Here is a 7,285-nt window from a genome sequence, read left to right as displayed (position 1 = left end):
CACAAGCATAGAATTGGAGCGCCGCCTCTAATAAGCCAAAGGTGCATCCTGACGTGACAAATCTGATCATGTCACAAGCATTCACTTACTATAATCACTATCAACGAACCTGCCGCCCCCGCCCCCCCCCCTACACCTTTCCTTACAACAACGTGTAACCCTACCTAAACCTAACCTAACCTATGTTGTACCTTAACCTAACCTATGTTGTACCTTAACCTAACCTATGTTGTACCTTAACCTAACCTATGTTGTACCTTAACCTAACCTATGTTGTACCTTAACCTAACCTATGTTGTACCTTAACCTAACCTATGTTTGTACCTTAACCTAACCTATGTGTACCTTAACCTAACCTATGTTGTACCTTAACCTAACCTATGTTGTACCTTAACCTAACCTATGTTGTACCTTAACCTAACCCATGTTGTACCTTAACCTAACCCATGTTGTACCTTAACCTAACCCATGTTGTACCTTAACCTAACCCATGTTGTACCTTAACCTAACCCATGTTGTACCTTAACCTAACCCATGTTGTACCTTAACCTAACCCATGTTGTACCTTAACCTAACCATGTTGTACCTTAACCTAACCCATGTTGTACCTTAACCTAACCCATGTTGTACCTTAACCTAACCCATTGTTGTGCCTTAACCTAACCCATGTCTGTGCCTTAACCTAACCCATGTCTGTGCCTTAACCTAACCCAGTTGTGCCTTAACCTAACCCATGTTGTGCCTTAACCTAACCCACGTTGTGCCTTAACCTAACCCACGTTGTGCCTTAACCTAACCCACGTTGTGCCTTAACCTAACCCATGTTGTGCCTTAACCTAACCCATGTTTGTGCCTTAACCTAACCCATGTTGTGCCTTAACCATAACCCATGTTGTGCCTTAACCTAACCCATGTTGTGCTTAACCTAACCCATGTTGTGCCTTAACCTAACCCATGTTGTGCCTTAACCTAACCCATGTTGTGCCTTAACCTAACCCACGTTGTGCCTTAACCTAACCCACGTTGTGCCTTAACCTAACCCACGTTGTGCCTTAACCTAACCCATGTTGTGCCTTAACCTAACCCATGTTGTGCCTTAACCTAAACCCATGTTGTGCCTTAACCTAACCCATGTTGTGCCTTAACCTAACCCACGTTGTGCCTTAACCTAACCCACGTTGTGCCTTAACCTAACCCACGTTGTGCCTTAACCTAACCCACGTTGTGCCTTAACCTAACCCACGTTGTGCCTTAACCTAACCACGTTGTGCCTTAACCTAACCCCACGTTGTCCCCTAAAGTAACCCACGTTGTCCCCTAACGTAACCCACGTTGTCCCTAACGTAACCCCATGTTGTCGCCTAAACCTGCTCTGTAATTGTTATACGACTCGTTCAATTAGTGTAGTGTTGCCCACCCGCAACCCTCGCAATATAGTTCGCTTACTCGCACTGCCGCTCCCCTGTGTATCGCTTCATGTTAAACACCTTGCAAGTCTTGCTGACTTTCCACATGCTCCTGCTGTACACTGTAATGTGGATGGCAGCAGGACGTACATGCCGCCCCTCCCCACGTCCCCACCTTGCCCCCCTGCCTTCGCAAGCTGGTTGGTGAGAAGTTTGCATGTTCAATGCCCTTCGCATGCGACGTACTCAGGCTACGTTGTGGTGCGGGCCTGTGTCAACCGTCCGCTAATGTCGTACGCGTAAACCACAATCTGTACTGCACATTCGTCCTTATGTACCGAATGATACATCGTGGCACATGTGTGACCGTACAACGACTGCGCCCAAAAAACGGCGGACCATACAGTGCAAATATTGTGCACGCAGCTACGTGTCGTCTCCCTATGAGAGCTGGATTGCAGTGTGGTACGCCATAGAGACGTGTGGGAGGAACGGACGCCGTGGATGGCGATCAGCATGAGCTGTCTGTTGATGTATTCGGACCTAGTCGTCTCTCCTCACACACCGTGATGGCATGGTGCACCGCGTTCCATATCTGCGACATGCTACAGAGGCCGGTTGACAGTCGTTCGAGCAATGGACATCGCATACGTACGGGGGCCACCTTCCACGTATTGTCTAGGCGTGCACATTTTGTTGCGTGTATGTGGCAGACGTAGTGTGGCGTGACACCCTGACACAGGCATGCAATAATCGTTGAAGTTGCAAATGGCGATGGACGCCTGCGTTTTCTGGTGAAGTTACGCAAATGAACAAATGGTAACCTGTTGTTGGTGCGGTTGTTCTCGCTAGGGGTGAATCGGTGATGGCGACGATAGGGTTGAGGTACGAACCGGTTGTTCCAGCGATACCCACCATGCCGACGAAACTGAACGGGCATCTGGGTGTGAAGCGATACGCGGCGGTGCTGGGTGGGACCGTCCCCTGGCCGGGTGAGGGGGCGCCTCCCGGCGTGCTGGCCGCGCGGTGCGTGGGCGCACGCGCTACAGCCGGCTGGTGGGGGGGCGGCCAGTGGCAGGCGCGCCGGCCGACGGACGCGGCAGGCGTCGCAGCTGCGCGCCGGCGCACCCTGCGCGCGGCGCCGTGCGGCCAAAGTAGGTCCTCGCGGGCCCGGTGCGAAGCGCGGTGGGACATCTTCAGTGTGCTGGTCCGATTGAGGACTGTGTGCGTTGAGGATGCGCCGCCGCCCGGCGCTCGGCGCCGCGACGCCGTCTGCTGCTCGGTCGCCCCAGCGGTTCTCGCTGGTGGTTTGTATCGCAGCTGTGCGGATGTGTTGGCGCGTGCGCTGTGCTGGGAGAGTTCGCTTCGGCACCCAAGTGGGGCTTTTGTCCTTCTGTGGCGCTGGCGTTGGAGCTGCCGGTCACCGTAGGTGGCGCGTGTGTCTCCCGCCGGCAATGCCACGACAGCACGCTCCCGGGCCTCTGTCGGCAGCGGCAAGCTCAGTTGGGAGCACGGGTGGTCGCACCGAAAGCGTCTACTCGCCTAACTCCGGGCGATTGCGCCTCTCTCGAACCCGACCAAGTACTTGGGACGGCGCTGCGCGCCGCCGGGACCTGAGAGGGTTTCGAGGTGTATTGTGCAGGGGAGCTCAGCCTCCTCCTGTTTGCAGAATGATTGAGCGGACGCTTGCGTGTTCGCGCGGGCCCCCGGGACACACTCCCGGGCGGCCGGCTGCTCAGCTCTAGTTGACGCAGCTCCCTGGTTGATCCCTGCCAGTAGTCATATGCTTGTCTCAAAGATTAAGCCATGCATGTCTCAGTACAAGCCGCATTAAGGTGAAACCGCGAATGGCTCATTAAATCAGTTATGGTTCCTTAGATCGTACCCACGTTACTTGGATAACTGTGGTAATTCTAGAGCTAATACATGCAAACAGAGTCCCGACCAGAGATGGAAGGGACGCTTTTATTAGATCAAAACCAATCGGTCGGCTCGTCCGGTCCGTTTGCCTTGGTGACTCTGAATAACTTTGGGCTGATCGCACGGTCCTCGTACCGGCGACGCATCTTTCAAATGTCTGCCTTATCAACTGTCGATGGTAGGTTCTGCGCCTACCATGGTTGTAACGGGTAACGGGGAATCAGGGTTCGATTCCGGAGAGGGAGCCTGAGAAACGGCTACCACATCCAAGGAAGGCAGCAGGCGCGCAAATTACCCCACTCCCGGCACGGGGAGGTAGTGACGAAAAATAACGATACGGGACTCATCCGAGGCCCCGTAATCGGAATGAGTACACTTTAAATCCTTTAACGAGTATCTATTGGAGGGGCAAGTCTGGTGCCAGCAGCCGCGGTAATTCCAGCTCCAATAGCGTATATTAAAGTTGTTGCGGTTAAAAAGCTCGTAGTTGGATTTGTGTCCCACGCTGTTGGTTCACCCGCCCGTCGGTGTTTAACTGGCATGTATCGTGGACGTCCTGCCGGTGGGGGCGAGCCGAAGGCGTGCGACCGCCTCGTGCGTGCTCGTGCGTCCCGAGGCGGACCCCGTTGAAATCCTACCAGGGTGCTCTTTATTGAGTGTCTCGGTGGGCCGGCACGTTTACTTTGAACAAATTAGAGTGCTTAAAGCAGGCAAGCCCGCCTGAATACTGTGTGCATGGAATTAATGGAATAGGACCTCGGTTCTATTTTGTGGTTTTCGGAACCCGAGGTAATGATTAATAGGGACAGGGCGGGGGCATTCGTATTGCGACGTTAGAGGTGAAATTCTTGATCGTCGCAAGACGAACAGAAGCGAAAGCATTTGCAAGTATGTTTTCATTAATCAAGAACGAAAGTTAGAGGTTCGAAGGCGATCAGATACCGCCCTAGTTCTAACCATAAACGATGCCAGCCAGCGATCCGCCGCAGTTCCTCCGATGACTCGGCGGGCAGCCTCCGGGAAACCAAAGCTTTTGGGTTCCGGGGGAAGTATGGTTGCAAAGCTGAAACTTAAAGGAATTGACGGAAGGGCACCACCAGGAGTGAGCCTGCGGCTTAATTTGACTCAACACGGGAAACCTCACCAGGCCCGGACACCGGAAGGATTGACAGATTGATAGCTCTTTCTTGATTCGGTGGGTGGTGGTGCATGGCCGTTCTTAGTTGGTGGAGCGATTTGTCTGGTTAATCCGATAACGAACGAGACTCTAGCCTGCTAACTAGTCGCGTGACATCCTTCGTGCTGTCAGCGATTACTTTTCTTCTTAGAGGGACAGGGCGGCTTCTAGCCGCACGAGATTGAGCAATAACAGGTCTGTGATGCCCTTAGATGTTCTGGGCCGCACGCGCGCTACACTGAAGGAATCAGCGTGTCTTCTAGGCCGAAAGGTCGGGTAACCCGCTGAACCTCCTTCGTGCTAGGGATTGGGGCTTGCAATTGTTCCCCATGAACGAGGAATTCCCAGTAAGCGCGAGTCATAAGCTCGCGTTGATTACGTCCCTGCCCTTTGTACACACCGCCCGTCGCTACTACCGATTGAATGATTTAGTGAGGTCTTCGGTACTGGTACGCGGCATTGACTCTGTCGTTGCCGATGCTACCGGAAAGATGACCAAACTTGATCATTTAGAGGAAGTAAAAGTCGTAACAAGGTTTCCGTAGGTGAACCTGCGGAAGGATCATTACCGACTAGACTGCATGTCTTTCGATGTGCGTGTCGTGTCGCGCAACACGCTACCTGTACGGCTCGCCGTAGCCGTGCGCCGCGTGCGGAACCACGCGTGCCTCTCAAAACTAGCGGCAATGTTGTGTGGTACGAGCGCTGAAGCGCTGGAGCGGCTGGCCTGCGGCACCTGGCCCTGGCGCCGGTTTTGAATGACTTTCGCCCGAGTGCCTGTCCGCTCCGGTGTGGAGCCGTACGACGCCCGTCGGCCGTGAGGCCGTTGGACACAGAACGCTGGAACAGGGGCCGCCACACGCCTCACTCCCGCCTATGCGACCGTCTCGAAAGAGACGGCGGAAACTGAGAAAAGATCACCCAGGACGGTGGATCACTCGGCTCGTGGGTCGATGAAGAACGCAGCAAATTGCGCGTCGACATGTGAACTGCAGGACACATGAACATCGACGTTTCGAACGCACATTGCGGTCCATGGATTCCGTTCCCGGGCCACGTCTGGCTGAGGGTCGGCTACGTATACTGAAGCGCGCGGCGTTTGCCCCGCTTCGCAGACCTGGGAGTGTCGCGGCCGCCTGTGGGGCCGGCCGCGTCTCCTCAAACGTGCGATGCGCGCCCGTCGCCTGGCGGTTCGCATACCGGTACTTTCTCGGTAGCGTGCACAGCCGGCTGGCGGTGTGGCGTGCGACACCTCGTACAACGACCTCAGAGCAGGCGAGACTACCCGCTGAATTTAAGCATATTACTAAGCGGAGGAAAAGAAACTAACAAGGATTCCCCCAGTAGCGGCGAGCGAACAGGGAAGAGTCCAGCACCGAACCCCGCAGGCTGCCGCCTGTCGTGGCATGTGGTGTTTGGGAGGGTCCACTACCCCGACGCCTCGCGCCGAGCCCAAGTCCAACTTGAATGAGGCCACGGCCCGTAGAGGGTGCCAGGCCCGTAGCGGCCGGTGCGAGCGTCGGCGGGACCTCTCCTTCGAGTCGGGTTGCTTGAGAGTGCAGCTCCAAGTGGGTGGTAAACTCCATCTGAGACTAAATATGACCACGAGACCGATAGCGAACAAGTACCGTGAGGGAAAGTTGAAAAGAACTTTGAAGAGAGAGTTCAAAAGTACGTGAAACCGTTCTGGGGTAAACGTGAGAAGTCCGAAAGGTCGAACGGGTGAGATTCACGCCCATCCGGCCACTGGCCTCCGCCCTCGGCAGATGGGGCCGGCCGCCCGCGCGGAGCAATCCGCGGCGGGGTCGTGTCCGGTTGCCTTTCCACTCGCCGCGGGGTGGGGCCGTTCCGGTGTGCGGTGGGCCGCACTTCTCCCCTAGTAGGACGTCGCGACCCGCTGGGTGCCGGCCTACGGCCCGGGTGCGCAGCCTGTCCTTCCGCGGGCCTCGGTTCGCGTCTGTTGGGCAGAGCCCCGGTGTCCTGGCTGGCTGCCCGGCGGTATATCTGGAGGAGTCGATTCGCCCCTTTGGGCGCTCGGGCTCCCGGCAAGCGCGCGCGGTTCTTCCCGGATGACGGACCTACCTGGCCCGGCCCCGGACCCGCGCCGCTGTTGGCTCGGGATGCTCTCGGGCGGAATAATCGCTCCCGTCAGCGGCGCTTCAGCTTTGGACAATTTCACGACCCGTCTTGAAACACGGACCAAGGAGTCTAACATGTGCGCGAGTCATTGGGCTGTACGAAACCTAAAGGCGTAATGAAAGTGAAGGTCTCGCCTTGCGCGGGCCGAGGGAGGATGGGGCTTCCCCGCCCTTCACGGGGCGGCGGCCTCCGCACTCCCGGGGCGTCTCGTCCTCATTGCGAGGTGAGGCGCACCTAGAGCGTACACGTTGGGACCCGAAAGATGGTGAACTATGCCTGGCCAGGACGAAGTCAGGGGAAACCCTGATGGAGGTCCGTAGCGATTCTGACGTGCAAATCGATCGTCGGAGCTGGGTATAGGGGCGAAAGACTAATCGAACCATCTAGTAGCTGGTTCCCTCCGAAGTTTCCCTCAGGATAGCTGGTGCTCGTACGAGTCTCATCCGGTAAAGCGAATGATTAGAGGCCTTGGGGCCGAAACGACCTCAACCTATTCTCAAACTTTAAATGGGTGAGATCTCCGGCTTGCTTGATATGCTGAAGCCGCGAGCAAACGACTCGGATCGGAGTGCCAAGTGGGCCACTTTTGGTAAGCAGAACTGGCGCTGTGGGATGAACCAAACGCCGAGTTAAGGCGCCCGAA

General features: G+C 55.8%; 2 non-coding genes and 1 pseudogene across 2 annotated transcripts; all 3 read left to right on the top strand.

Moving 5' to 3' along the window:
* Nucleotides 1–3,161: 3,161 nt before the first annotated feature.
* Nucleotides 3,162–5,071, top strand: LOC124749563. The gene has a single exon (XR_007011900.1). It is a non-coding gene; the product is annotated as a small subunit ribosomal RNA (ribosomal RNA).
* Nucleotides 5,072–5,421: 350 nt separating this feature from the next.
* Nucleotides 5,422–5,576, top strand: LOC124749567. Its single transcript, XR_007011902.1, has one exon. It is a non-coding gene; the product is annotated as a 5.8S ribosomal RNA (ribosomal RNA).
* A 188-nt stretch (nucleotides 5,577–5,764) lies between these two features.
* Nucleotides 5,765–7,285, top strand: part of LOC124749564 — a 4,222-nt pseudogene continuing 2,701 nt past the window's right edge.

Source organism: Schistocerca piceifrons, unplaced genomic scaffold (assembly GCF_021461385.2).
Source record: "Schistocerca piceifrons isolate TAMUIC-IGC-003096 unplaced genomic scaffold, iqSchPice1.1 HiC_scaffold_440, whole genome shotgun sequence".
Classification (NCBI taxonomy): Eukaryota; Metazoa; Arthropoda; class Insecta; order Orthoptera; family Acrididae; genus Schistocerca; species Schistocerca piceifrons.
This window is presented reverse-complemented; position numbering and strand designations above follow the sequence as displayed.